Source organism: Phaenicophaeus curvirostris, chromosome 13 (assembly GCF_032191515.1).
Source record: "Phaenicophaeus curvirostris isolate KB17595 chromosome 13, BPBGC_Pcur_1.0, whole genome shotgun sequence".
NCBI classification, from domain to species: Eukaryota; Metazoa; Chordata; class Aves; order Cuculiformes; family Cuculidae; genus Phaenicophaeus; species Phaenicophaeus curvirostris.
Genome location: NC_091404.1, coordinates 14,500,969 through 14,514,475, shown reverse-complemented (window position 1 = coordinate 14,514,475; position 13,507 = coordinate 14,500,969). Strand labels below are relative to the sequence as shown.

At 46.8% G+C, this 13,507-nt stretch overlaps 1 long non-coding RNA gene across 1 annotated transcript; it reads left to right on the top strand.

Annotated features, from left to right (window-relative positions):
* Positions 1–6,723: 6,723 nt before the first annotated feature.
* Positions 6,724–13,507, top strand: LOC138726194 (uncharacterized). Its single transcript, XR_011338384.1, has 3 exons — positions 6,724–6,823; positions 8,482–8,639; positions 10,877–13,507. It is a non-coding gene; the product is annotated as an uncharacterized lncRNA (long non-coding RNA).

Here is a 13,507-nt window from a genome sequence, read left to right as displayed (position 1 = left end):
CCTCTGCCCCAGTTGGCACTATTTTAAGTGCATTTGCAAAGCGGTGGGTAGTGCAACCACTCTCCATGCTGCATGCAGCTTTTTTGGCCCCCTGCACATGATCCCTAATGCAGCATCTCCACTTTGCACCCAGGGCAATGTGAGAAGTATGATCTGAAGACTGTTTTGCCTTTGTTTCTGCACTGTGCAGCGCATGCAGTTTTGCACAGAAAGTCAGGTGCTGTGTGGCTTCAAATTCCAGTTTCACCCTTGAAGCCTTTATTGCAGGGGGAGGCATCATGATACAGAAAGCTCTGGAAGAAGGGAAGATGTGAATAAAGTGCTTCCTCATGAGCTCTGCCAGCACTGACACTGTGGTGTAAGCAACACTTCATCCTCCTCCTCAGAGAGGAAAACACTCTGCTGCACAGGAGGTGCAATTCAGTGTACCAAGTAGTTCAGGGTAAGGGATCTGGGTGCCTTGAGAGCCCCCTGAGTTAAATTTCCACCAGGTAGGAGTTCAAGAGCCACCAAAGCAAGTGGTCATGGGCTGGAGGGCCACAGATGTGCTGTGTGACACTTTCTAAGCCTTTCCACTCCTTCCCAGCATGGGAAACCAGGGACACATCAGCAGAGTGCTTGGGACTGACCTGACAGCTGTTCTCCAGCATTTGGACCCTCGCTCCTGTCCTCCACAAGCCCAGCCTTAATTTTGAAAGCCAACCTCTGCCAAGGAACTCCAGGCCTGTTGGAAGGGCAGCAATTGTGGTCCAATATCCAGCATGGGAACAAGGTGCCTCCAGACAGCAAGGGGCAAAAAAAATCACAGCGAGGGACTTAAAAATCAGCTGCGAGAGCACGGTGCCAGCATGTGTGTAGGGGCTGTTCGAGAGCCTCCCTGGCTCCCTCCACATCCTTCCTGGGCTGGACATGGACCTGCTTGCTTTGTAAAGAGAGCTGGATCTCCTGCTCAAGAGCAGTCAACAGGGTGACCAGAGGCTCAGAAAGACAAGTTTTCGTGATAGTTTGTTGGATATCAGCTCTCAGAGATGCATGGCTTCAATGCTTGGATTTTCTTTTCACTAGTCCTGTAGGAGCTGCCCTTCAGGAGTTAATTTGTCTTCCAGGTAAAAAGCCAGGAGCCAGACGGTCTTCTCTAGGAGGAGGGCCAAGTCATCCAAAGACAGGCTCTAACTTACCATTTCACAGACTCCTCACATATCTAAGGGATTCCGCCTGGAGCTATTGCCTTGAATTGCACAAAATAACTCTTGGCTGGTATAAATTCATAGTGTGTGTCACATGGCAGAGGTCCATGAGATGGTCAAGGAGCTCAATACAAAAAAATATTCAGCTGGAAATGTCAGTTTTCCTACTGAATCAGCATAACAAGGACTTTTGCAAATGTCTGATGGAGGAACTGGTTTGTGTTGCAAATGTCCCTGTTTAATCTACAGCTCCATATCAAACAGCACATTATCCTATCACGACATTTTACTTTGCCAGGAGAGCACAATATTTATACATTCATGCCCACAAGTACTGCATTTCTGACAGAGTACCATATTAATGACAAATCATGAGCTTGGTAATTCAAGTCAGAAAAAGTTTCCGACCTGCTGGCTTTGGGGAAGTAAGATGAGCTTGTTTAGACATAGAAAAAGCGCAACAGAAGACAAAGTCATTGCTTGACACTTGAATAAATATTGATCTTCGAAACTCTTAACAGCTTTGCACACAGATGCCTGAGAACTGCTATAATAGATAATTCCTCAATTATATTTCAAACATGTGAGAGTAGCTTTGCTTTCAATATGCAAGTGGCTCTTCCCTCACAAGTCAGCCCATCTTCTGCTGATGGCACTTGCTCAAGGATGAAGCCAGGGGACATCTCCATGGCCAATGCACTCATGGTTACCCCATGGAGTTACGCTTCTGCTTCTCACAGCGAGAGAAAACAAAGCAGAAAGTGCTCTATCCCTTTTCGGAGTGACCTCTCGCCTCTCCAAGCTCTGCTTGTTGTATCCTGCCTCCATCCTCTCTCATGCTACATCAAAACCTCCACAGCAGTTTCAGGTTGTGCCTCGTGCAGTAGCATCACCTCCTCTGCCCTCAGTTTCCGTGGTTGCTGTACTTGATGCACCCATGGGGAGAGCTCACAGTCCAGCCAAGTTCTCAAACCCCCAAAGGTTTGAAATAACCAAGAAAATGGGTCTGAGCTGACCCTGAGCTCTGTGCAGGCCCATGACGCAGCAGCAATGCTGCTGGTTTGCCTAGGACAGGCTGGAGGATTTCTTCCCCACCCTGAACTTAGTTAGAATATTTTACAGGCAATTTTCTATCGAGATGTTGGCCACACTATCAACCCGCCCCGTCCCCTGCACACAAACAAAATATTTTGATAACCGAAAAATGCCAGGCAATACAGAAAATTCTGCAGTAAATAAATAAAGCAAATAACTGAAAAGACAAGCAGGGGAGGAGTGGGGAGGTGGTGCCTCTGCATGCTTCTATCCTTGAACAACAAACCAAATTCTTTAAAACTACTGTTTAGTGGAAAAAGGAGGCTGATGGTGGAGAATCTCATCTGGCTGGTTCCCACCCCTCTGCTCTGGAGGGCCAGTGCTCCCTCTGAGAGCCCGGCACAGCCCCACAGCACAGCCGTGCGTTGGCCCAGCACAGGCCAAGCCACTCTTTGCAGCAGACAAGACACGATTTAGAAGAATCGCCTGAAAAATGAGTGCTCAGCAAGATACTAAACACAAACCAAGTATGTGTGACAAATTGCAATGACAAGGTTATGCTGGCAGGCGGGATGGTGGGTAATGAAATCCCTGTCCAGATAGTGCTATGGTCCAGGCACTCTTTGAGACGAGAGAAGGTAAGACATGCTGCCAAAAATCCATCGACGTGACAACCACACCCATTTTGCACATTGTGGTGAGCAGCTAAGGGTGCTACCAACACTGACGGTGCCTGGAAAGCTGAGGTTGGGACTGCCACGCGCAAACGTGGGAAGAATTACAAAATGCAAGGGCTGGTGCACAAGGTCAGGTGAAGGAGACACAAAGAAATCAAGCACAAACCCATCCCCTCAGCCTGGTCGCAAGGGACTGAAATGCCAGAGGAAGGGTTAGTGCAGAAGCCAGAGCTTGGGATGGGCAGTTTACGCACTCAGTAGAGTAATGGAATAAATAAAGGCATAGCTCCCCGTTCTGCATGTGGGGAACCACAAGGTGCTGTGGCTGCACACACTTGCCCTTGCCCATCACCACCGCCCCAGGCACCCTGGGCTGCCCATCCACACGCCCCGTGCACCACAAGTCCCTGCAGCCACGGGGACCCCCTTTCCCATGACAAACCCCAGGGCTGGGGTGCAGTTTGGAGCTGGCCAGACACTTGCTCAGAAGCAGCTGCAGTTTATTAGCCCGGTAGCTGTGGAAAGTTTCCAGGCTGGGCAGGATGCTCCGGCAGCAAGCCAGGAGAGAGTGGGGTCTGCACAAGGCTCTTGCTACAACAGGAAAGCAAGGGCAGCGTGGGCAGCACAGCTCTCAGAGCCCAGGGGCTACTTTTGAAAAGATGCCTCTCTTCATCCATTTGTCCCCTCCACTGTCCCTGTCCCACCAAGAGCACTCCTCAAAGGGCATGTAACCTCCACGTTATTTGCTTTTTTTCCTTCCGCTTGCGGACAGCAGAGATGAGCTCAGCATCTAGCTTGCCGCTGGACAAACAGAATTGGTCCCTTCAAATGAAACTTCCCACCTTTTCCATGAACCTGCGGCACAGAATGGGTGGCCACAGCTGGTCCCTGCTGCAAAGAGCAGAACCATTTCAGCGGGCCGTGTTTAATACATGCGGCATAAGGACATTTATTTTTATAACTGGTTTTAACTGGTTTTTAACTAGCTGCCATCACTGCAAAGGCGTCACATTTTGACCGTCTGACAAGCCGCAGCCCAGGCGGGTGTCTGTACCCCACGGGTGAGGGAAAGCCAGGGGGCTTCAGCGCTGCTCTCCGCTTTCTCTGGAGCGAAACAGCGATGCATGGAGAGCCGTCGGGCTGCCAGGGAGGCAGCAGCCAGGCAGGGGCCCCGGCAGGTGTGCCCGTGGGAGGGCAGCTTGGGGGAAAGCAGCAAACATCTTCACTGGGGTATTTTAGGCTTTCTGCTTTCAGCCCGAGCGATCTGCAGGGCGCATCTCTGCTTCAAGAAGGAGGCCGTCCAGCATCCATCTGCAAAAATACCCCAGCAAACACAACCACTCGCCCTGCCCCCCCGGTTTCTGTGAGCAACATTCATTCCTCACTCTCGCTGTAGATCCGGCACGCCGAATCCTTTCTCCCCGAGAGTATTCTCCCTTTACAAAGCAAGATCATAAAGCGGTGACATAATCCAAGCTTGGCAAACACTTTTGCTGATGTTAAGCCAGTGCCTTTCGTGGTTCTCACTGCTGCTTTTGAGCCCATGATATAGATGGCGCAACCGGCTGATTAAATGTGCAGGAGCCTCCCAAGATACCATTTCATTTGAAACGCTGACATTTATATTTGACATTCCAATAAGTGTGGGGCTTTTTTTTTTTTTTAATTAGTTCTTGCAAGGGTGCGGGTCAGACATAGCTACACAATGAAGTTCTCCATAGAATAGGTATGACTCAAACAGATGACTCCTGGCCAGACTTTCTAACCCATCTACCTTGCAGCAAAGCCTCGAAGCCAAATTAATTAGAGGCCACCCACAAGTAGATGTGAGAGGTGTAGGTGAATCTCTTCACCCTTTCATTCCCTGCCACATCTGCTGAGATCTCGATATACATGCTGAGTGGGAGGGCTTTGGTGCTAAATAAATGACTCAATTCCTTTCGTTTTGACACCAAAACGCAGCCAGCCATCGAGGCCAAGTAGTAAACAATAGTAGAAATGCAGGAAGAACAAAAAAAAAATAATTAAAACTGAAAAAGCATATAAGATGCCTCAATGAAGAGGTGTGATTGTTGGCAAAACATGTCTTGCTTGAGTTTATGGGATGTACAGAGTCTTTTTACTAGGAATACTTTTTGCTATTAGTGTAATAAAAAAAAAGGATCAATTGTTTCTGCCATCTGAGAAAACTCTTGGTAGAACAGGCAGAAATCCAGGAATAATTAAGAAAATAATAGCGCACACCCAACAAGAAAAACATTATTTGTTTAAAGATGAAGTCCCTCCAGAATACTTGGTAGTGGATTGCGTTTCTTTCAAAAGGGGGGAAAAACCCTTCTAAATGAAAAGCAGCAGCCATCAGCTAGTTCTATGATCTTGAGTGGAAAAAAGCGCCGGGCTGTAATGCCCTTCAGTGGTGAGGCTTTTTCCGTTTTCACCGCTCTTATCAGCCTTCGCAAGTTGCAAAATAGTAGTGTTTTGCCCTTACATGTTTCCATCAGAGGCTCAGAAGCGCTTCACAAAGTGTAATTAATTGAGCTTCACTGCTCACCTGTGAGAACAGAGCAATTATTTAGCAACAGGGTTTGGGGTTTATTTTTTCCTTTTTGCTGCGTGGGGTGGAGGGAGAAGTAAAAACTGCAACAAGATTACATACCCACCAAGTCAAGGAGAGACTTCACAGCTTTGCCCTTTCCCAAGGATGGATGAGGCAAACCTGGAAGCATCCAGCTTCCTAGATTATGGGATGTCCGTGCCCTCAGTTGGGGGATTGGAATTAGATGAACTTTAAGGCCCCTTCCAACCCAAATTATTCTATGACTCTATGGCTCTTCTTTTGGCTCCTGAAATGCTGCCCAGATGCCAGCCTTCTGCAGCCCTCATTGATTTTATTCCTTAATCATCACAAAACGAGGACTTTTCTGTTCATTGATATCTATGATTCGATGAGGCATTAGTACAGACACTGCATTTTACAGAATCATAGAATCACGGCATCGTAGAACGGTTTGGGACCTTAAAGATCACCTAATTCCACTCCTGCCATGGGCAGGGACACCTCCCACAGCCCAGGCTGCCCAAGCCCCATCCATCTGAAGGAAGGAATGAAATAGCTTATGCAATAAAAAGAATAATAAGAATTAAATCTTGGACAGCGTGCAGTAAGAACGAGTGTCATCGTAACAGGAGTTTAGCTTGTTTACTAGTTGAAACAAGCAATAAATGGACTCGATGATCCTGTGGGTCTTTTCCAACCTAGTGATTCTGTGATTCTGTGAAGAAGGATGTTGAGGCTCTGGAGCGAGTCCAGAGAAGAGCGAAGAGGCTGGTGAGGGGGCTGGAGAACAGGCCTTATGAGGAACAGCTGAGAGAGCTGGGGGTGTTTAGCCTGGACAAGAGGAGGCTGAGGGGAGACCTCATTGCTCTCTACAAGTGCCTGAAAGGAGGTTGTGGAGAGGAGGGAGCTGGGCTCTTCTCCCAAGTGACAGGGGACAGGACAAGAGGGAATGGCCTCAAGCTGCGACAGGGGAGGTTCAAGCTGGACATCAGGAGAGAATTTTTTCTAGGCAGGGTGACTGTGCCCTGGCCCGGGCTGCCCGGGAAGCTGGCGGGGTTTCGAAGCAGGGGGGCTGAGGGGCTGAGGGGCTGAAGGGATGAGGGGACGAGGGAATGAGGCGCTGAGGGGACGAGGGGATGAGGGGACGAGGGGATGAGGGGACGAGGGGACGAGGGGACGAGGCGCTGAGGGGACGAGGGGATGAGGCGCGGAGAAGACGAGGAGGACAAGCCGCTGAGGAAAGGCTGTGGCTGCCCCCGCCCCGCCGGGCGGAGCCGCCGCCCGCTCCCAGCAGCCCTTGCCGCCGCCTACAATGAAATTTGCGAAGTTTTTTTCGGTTTCGGCGCCATTTTCGATTGGACTCGGAGGTGAGGCGGGCGGCGGGGCGGCGGCGGCGGCGCCGGGGGACGCCAAAAAAAAAAGAACAAAACAACCCCCTTTTCGGCCTCGGGGTGGGGGGCATCGTCGAGCCGCCGGCGGGCCGGGGCGGAGCCGCCGCGGGGTGAGGGGGGAATGGGGGAAAAACGGGGAAAAACGGGGAAAAAGTGCTCCGACAACTTGGTGCGGCGGGGGGGGGGGCGGCCCCGGCACAAAGGCGGCCCCGGAGCGACACCGCCCCTCGCCCCCATTCCTGCCGCCACGCTCCCCCCTTCCCTTCTCGCTCCTCTTTCCTCTTTCTTTCCCCTTCTCTTTTTTATTTTTTTATATATATTTTTTTTAATAAGGAAAATCGCTTTCCCGGGGTCCCGCCTCGCCCCGCTGCCGAAGCGCTTTATCCCTCAAAAAAAAACCAAACCCAAAAAATCCATAGAAGAACTCAAAAAGGAATTGGGCGGAACCCTTTCAGGTGTTAAAAATATTAAATGAATAAAGAAAACGTTGTTAGAAGTGTTAAATGAATGAATAAGAGTATGAAAAGTTGTAATAAGTGGATAAAAATAGTAAATAAGTGGATAGAAGTGTTAAGTAAGTGGATAAAAAACGTAAATAAGTGGATAAAACTATTCAGAATAGTAAATAAGTGGATAGAAATAGTAAACAAGTGGGTAGAAATATTCAGAATATTGAACAAATTAATAATGCTACTAAATGAATAAAACTATTAAATGAATAAAACCATTAAATGAATAAAACCAGAATATTGAATAAATGAATAAAGCTATTAAATGAATAAAACTGTTTAATGGATAAAACTTCAGCATATGAAATGAATTAATAAAGTTAATGAATTAATCCATTAAAAGTATTGAATAAATGAATAGAACTGTTAAAGTATTAAATAAATTAATAAAAACGATTAAATAAATAAATTTAATAAATAAATGCATAAAAATACTAAATTAATAAAACCATTAAAGGTATTAAATTAATTAAAAACTAAATAAAAATATTAAATAAATAGTAAACAAATTGGCATCCCACTTTTAGTATTATCTCCCCCCTTTACTTGCCGATTGCTTACTTTGTACTGGGAGTTTGAACATCCTAGGAAATATCCTGGCTTCTAAGCATCAGGCACTGTGATGGGAGCTCCCTGTGCTGCGCTGGGTGTTTTTGCGTTCTTAATTTATCCTGAACTCATCCATTTTCCCACGTGTGCGTCAGGTACATAAAGACAATTTTTGTATGTCCCTAGAGAGTTTTTTCTAAGGTTTGGGTCTGAGTTGCTCCCCCCACCACCAAAAGGAGAAACAGGTTGCGCTCGTTTGCGGGTGTAGGTGAGGGACCATCTGCCAGGTACCATCAGCTTCTGGTGCAAAGAAATCCAAAGAGCTCCCTTGTTCGCCATCAGCTGCCAAAGCCTGTGTTTCGTTAATCCACTTTGGTGGGAAATACAGTAAAACCGGACTGCTAATGCAATAAACGTTTATGAAATATAAGAGGGAAGCTTTAAGTAATGCTTCGGGCAAACTCGCCCGAATATATAAAATAAAATTACCGTGTGCTTGTTATGTTTTGAATTAATGTTCTGACCAAAAAAAAAAACGTTGGTTTCTTTTCTGTTCTTAACAAATAAACTTTATAGGAGTCAGGATTCCAGATGCGTCCTTTCTTTAAAACTGGATGAGGTGACAGTGCAAAAAAATGGAAGTAACAAGAAGCACCATGCTTTTCTCAACAGCATTGAGGAAAAACAGCGGATCCTGGAATTTCACTGTGGATTTTATAGTTTTCTGGAATACTGTAAGTCCAAGTCTTATCCCGCAGGCCCTTGCGAGCACCAGGGGCTCTGTTAACAGCCCTGTCTTGATAAACACAGTCAATCCCGCTGGTAACAACATCGGGGCCGAGTTTCAAATCGAGTAAAGTTAACGAATTCATTTTTTGCATTATTTGAATTCGCCCTTTGTGGCTGCAGTTTGGTTTCGGGTGTTCTGCCCCACCTCGGAGCACGTTCATGTCGTGCGGTTTAACGTGCGAAAGGTACGCCCTGCTGAAATTAAAATGTACCTCTGATGTGCTGTTATTTACATGAAATACCTGCTTCTGTGACCTTTTTCTGAGTAAATTAGTGAGGAAAAAAATATTTTTAATAAAGCGTATGAGGAATTACCCGCTCTCGTACAGCTTTGACTTACAAACAGGGGGATAAATATATTTAATGCATTTATTTTGTGGCTAAAACGTGCGTCGGGGCGATTTTTGCACGACGTGATGTGCTGTCGATGCCCGTGCAAATGAAAGTAACTCAGCTGCATGCAGTTCCCACGTCTGACTGTCCGTGGTCTTTCAGAGTCATTTCTCTCCAAGCAGCCCTGTGAGGCAGTCAGATCGACAGCGTGAGAGCTGGCAGCACTTGGCGGTTGTCGATCACGCATCGGGTCTGATTCTAGCTGTTTGCCACATCTGTAAATAGTAATACATGACTTTTGTTTTAAGTTTCATTGTTCAAAGGGAGGCAGGAACGAAAGCTGTGAGTTTTCAGGCCTGGGTAGATAGGAAGTGTTTCAGTGGTGCTACTCGCCCCCTTATTTTCGTTTTATTACCTTAATTGTGTCTCGCTAATTTATGTCAGGGACCTCCCACTCTAGCAAAGTGATTTATTTTAGTCTTTTTGTAAAATAGTAAATGCCTTTTTTCTTTCTTTCTTTTTTTTTTTAATTCCTCTTTGAAGGGAGAACAATGACTTCAGGATTTGCTTGTGCTTGTCTCCTGAAAAACTGTTTGATAGCAGAGTTGTTTAATTTTTTCCTGTGCTTTATATGTATCTTTGTAGAGGAAACGCTTAATTTTTACTTGTCTTTGAGCTTACCTAGCCCTGAATCGTCCGAGTCAGTGAAGGCTCTGTATGCAAATCTGTCCTGTCATGGGCTCGTATATTTATTTCCTTTCTTTTCCCATGGTGCTCCTTCTCACTTTCTTTTTTTTCCTCTTTTTTTCCCCCCCTATATTTCAGGGTGAATTTCTTTTGGTTTTGTGTGTGTGTTTGCGCAGGGGGCAGAGGGGGTGTTTTTTACTTAATTGCCCAATATACTTTGGCAAGCAGAAGTTTCGTTGTTTTGAGAACTACATTAATGGATTTCTGCATGTTCGAATTCCCCAGTTACTTGAGGGGTTTAAATTATGCCTCTGCAGGCATCTGGCTTACGTAGATGACAGGTAGAAGTCTTGATTTCTAGGAATAGCTGGTGCACACTCTGCGAGTGTGGAGCTTCTGGTAGCAGAAGAGCTGTTGCGATGCTTTTGCATCGAGGTGGAGCTTTTGGGGCAGTTCTCTTGATATTTGGGGCTCCCAGCACAGTGGGAGCCCCCTGTTCCCAGCTGCGGCGGGGTGCTGCTCAAAGGCTGGGAGCGGAGCGCTCCTGGGATGCTGCCTCACCCTGGCAGCGAGGGCCTGACAGTGCCACCCAAAATACCCTCAGCTCCCTAGTAGCCTCTCTGCATCTTACCTGCTGGTCCTGAGGGTAGTTTATCACCTAAACCAGCATAAATAAGATGGTTCCTTTGCTTCTGTTCTGCCCAAGCCAATGGGCTACTTTTGCTTCTGCTGTCTTCACTCCTTTGGGGAGGTGGGCTTGCTGCTGGCTGTGGTTTTCCTGCTTGACCTCGGAGCTGCCACAGGCTTCGTCTGGCAGGAGCAGCGTCTTCCCTCCTTGCTGTGCAGCACTTGGGTTATAATTCAGGGTTACCGCTGCCCAGTCACACTCCTGGTGGCAGCGGAGCCTCGCTGCAGGAGTAGGGAGAGCAGAGATGCCATCACTCTTTAGTGTCTGTCTTATCTAGAGGTGAAAACTTGATTTTTTTTTTTTTTTTGTCTTCCTAATTTAAAAAATATCAGTGCCCCATCTGAGCCTTTGTGGCCTGCACGTGCCTACGGAGGGGACTGCTCTGAGGCTGCCCGGCAGCCCTGATCCCCACTCTCGAAGCACGGCGGTGCCTCAGCGAGAGCCTTGTCAGCCCTTCTGTGTGTTGCTTTCTAGTTCCTGCTGAAACGGCCATTGCCTTGTGTCGAGGAAGAGTCCACACAGAAGGAGCAGATGCGCCTGCGTTGAGAGGTGAGTTGGTAAGGTAAGCTCACGTGTCCGACCTGCTCCGAAATGCCTGGAGCATCTGCATCCCTTGGATAAACTCAGGTTCCTCTGACTTGCATATCCCTTCCTGGGCACTGCAGGTAACACCTTGGAGAGGCTGAGAGAAACTCAGATCATCCTGTTCAGCTGCCATCCCTCTGACTTAACATCGCGAATCCAAAGCCCAAATTAAGTTTGAAACAAGCTGAATTGTGAGATGGGATGATGCAAACACAGAGCTTTCCATTGCTTAAAATAATTATGCTGTCATGTCATAAACACGCATATTTTCTCACATATGTATTTCACTGGCTATCCCAAATTTCCACTTGCCCAATACTCGGTGTGAATGTTGTTTTTTCTCTGTGCGCTAGAGAATGGGCTGGTGGAGGTGGTATGAGCTCTCGCTTTGGAAAGTTCTTGCTGAAGAGAGTTCTTCCACCCCCTTGCTGAACTAGGCTCATGGCGGGTTTATATATTTATATATATATAAAAATACATTAATTAACACCTCAAACACAAAATGGATTCTAGAGCTGAGCTTGTTTGCTGTTGCTTTTTGGGGTTTTTGACTCACTTGTAGAGATGAAAGAAATAAGACTACACAGGTACAGTCAAGTATAATATTGTTATAGAAATAATTAATGGCAAAATTGCGTGACGGGGTTGTTTTGTTTTAGCTTGTACAGGTTTAACTCTCCGGGTACATCTTGGCTTTGCAGTAAGTTGCTCGCTAGTGGCTGGACCTGGTGCTGTTGGTACTGAGGGCACTGAAGTGAAAAAATCCTGCTTTTTTGTTAGCAAATATTTGATTTAAAACTTGCAAAAATTTGGCACAGGACATGAAGGCTCTTGAAATTCCTATTTTTAAGTTTGCTCAGCAGGCAGGGAGGAGGAAGAGGAATAAACTGGACCTTGGCTAAGCAGCGTGTTCAGTGCAAGAGGATGGCACAAGTGTTTGAATTTAATGGTGTCATTTCTGACGTCGTTCAGGTTTTTTTTGTGATGCTGTTTGAATTGAAGGAAGTTGTCACATAACTGGGAAGAAAAAAAAGTGGAGAGGAAACACAGAAAATGTCAGGCGCTCTGTATGGCTCCTGTAGGGCCCTCAGGCTGGTGTGCGAGTGCCTCTGGCAGCTGTGTCTCTCCACCATGGCATCCTTTCTGCCCTCCACTGGTATTTTCTTCTCTGGTACAGGCAGGGAGGTGGTGTTCCAGGGTATCTTTAATTTTGGATTGCATAAGGTTTGTCCATTGAAACAGTAAATGAACACAAACTAGTCTTTAAAAGAAGTAGTTTATATTTTATTTAAAAGCATTGTTAGATTTCTCAAAAGTCAGAATGAGCTGAATAAAAATACTTTAGGGAGCCCTTAACAGGTTCGAACTGTTGGAATCTGGATGTATTTATCTGAAATACTAACACTGAGACTCCCGGGAAATCTTTTGATGTTCAGCAGCCCCTAGAGGGAAAGTACAAGGTGATGTTTTTCCACAGACCCTTTGGAAGCACCAAGAAGGTCTGCAGGCTCTTTACAGGAGCAAGAGCAGCAGATCCGCTAGGTGTGAAGCGTAGATTTGCCAGGACCCAAATATTAAGTACGCTTTGGGAGCGGGGGAACAGTTAACTTGTGATTTTGTTTCTGAAACTGGTTTGTTTGCACTGTGTAACTGCTTGTTCTCTTATAGTTACAGACTTTCTGATAGCACCCATGAAGAAAAAAAAATGTCCCGTGGTGGTAATGCATGCACGATGAATGTCTTCTTTGTAGTGTTCTTCAGTGCCTTATATCATGTTTTTTTAAAAATATATATATATATTCAAAATACCATTTGGAATGTCAACATTCAGTGGGCTTTGAGGAGATGTAGCAGCACATCATGGTTTGTAGGGACAAGGAGATACAGACCATTCTGGGCTGCCTCATTACCTCAAGGATAAGACAAGAAAGTGAGCTTCTGGTTATCATAGATGCGGAAGCTAATGCATTCCCACGTATCTCTTTAGTTCAGTTGAACAGGTATGTGTAGATAAGTTCTCTTGGTGCTTGTGTCTGTGCACAAACTTTGCAGCTACATCTACATTCCCCGTGAGTTTGTGTGTGTGTGTTGGTGGGGCTGGCGCTGCAGACAGGAAGGATGCGCGACTCCTTTTCATTCTTCAGCACGGGCATGGCCGATGTTGGCTCGAGCACCGTGCTCTCAGCTGGCGCCTAACCCCTCACCTGCTGCTCCAGTCCTTTCCCCAGCAAAGGATCGGCCAGGTACGCTGTTCCCTGCGTTTGGGTGGGTAAAGGCGGGGGGTTGGAGGCTGTGGAGAGGCATTGGGATGGAGAGCTGTCAGCAGTGCTCTAGCAGCACGTAAATACTGGAGTTTGGGATTGCCTGTTGCTCTCCAGTATTGCATTGCTGCTTTAGTGAGGCTGGAAATCGGTCCCTGCTGCAGGAGCCGGGGCTCTGGCTCTTGGGATGCCCCCTCGGCACCCCCACGGTGCCTTCCACGCTGCCGCTCTGGGGCTCCCTCACCAATAAACCACTGCG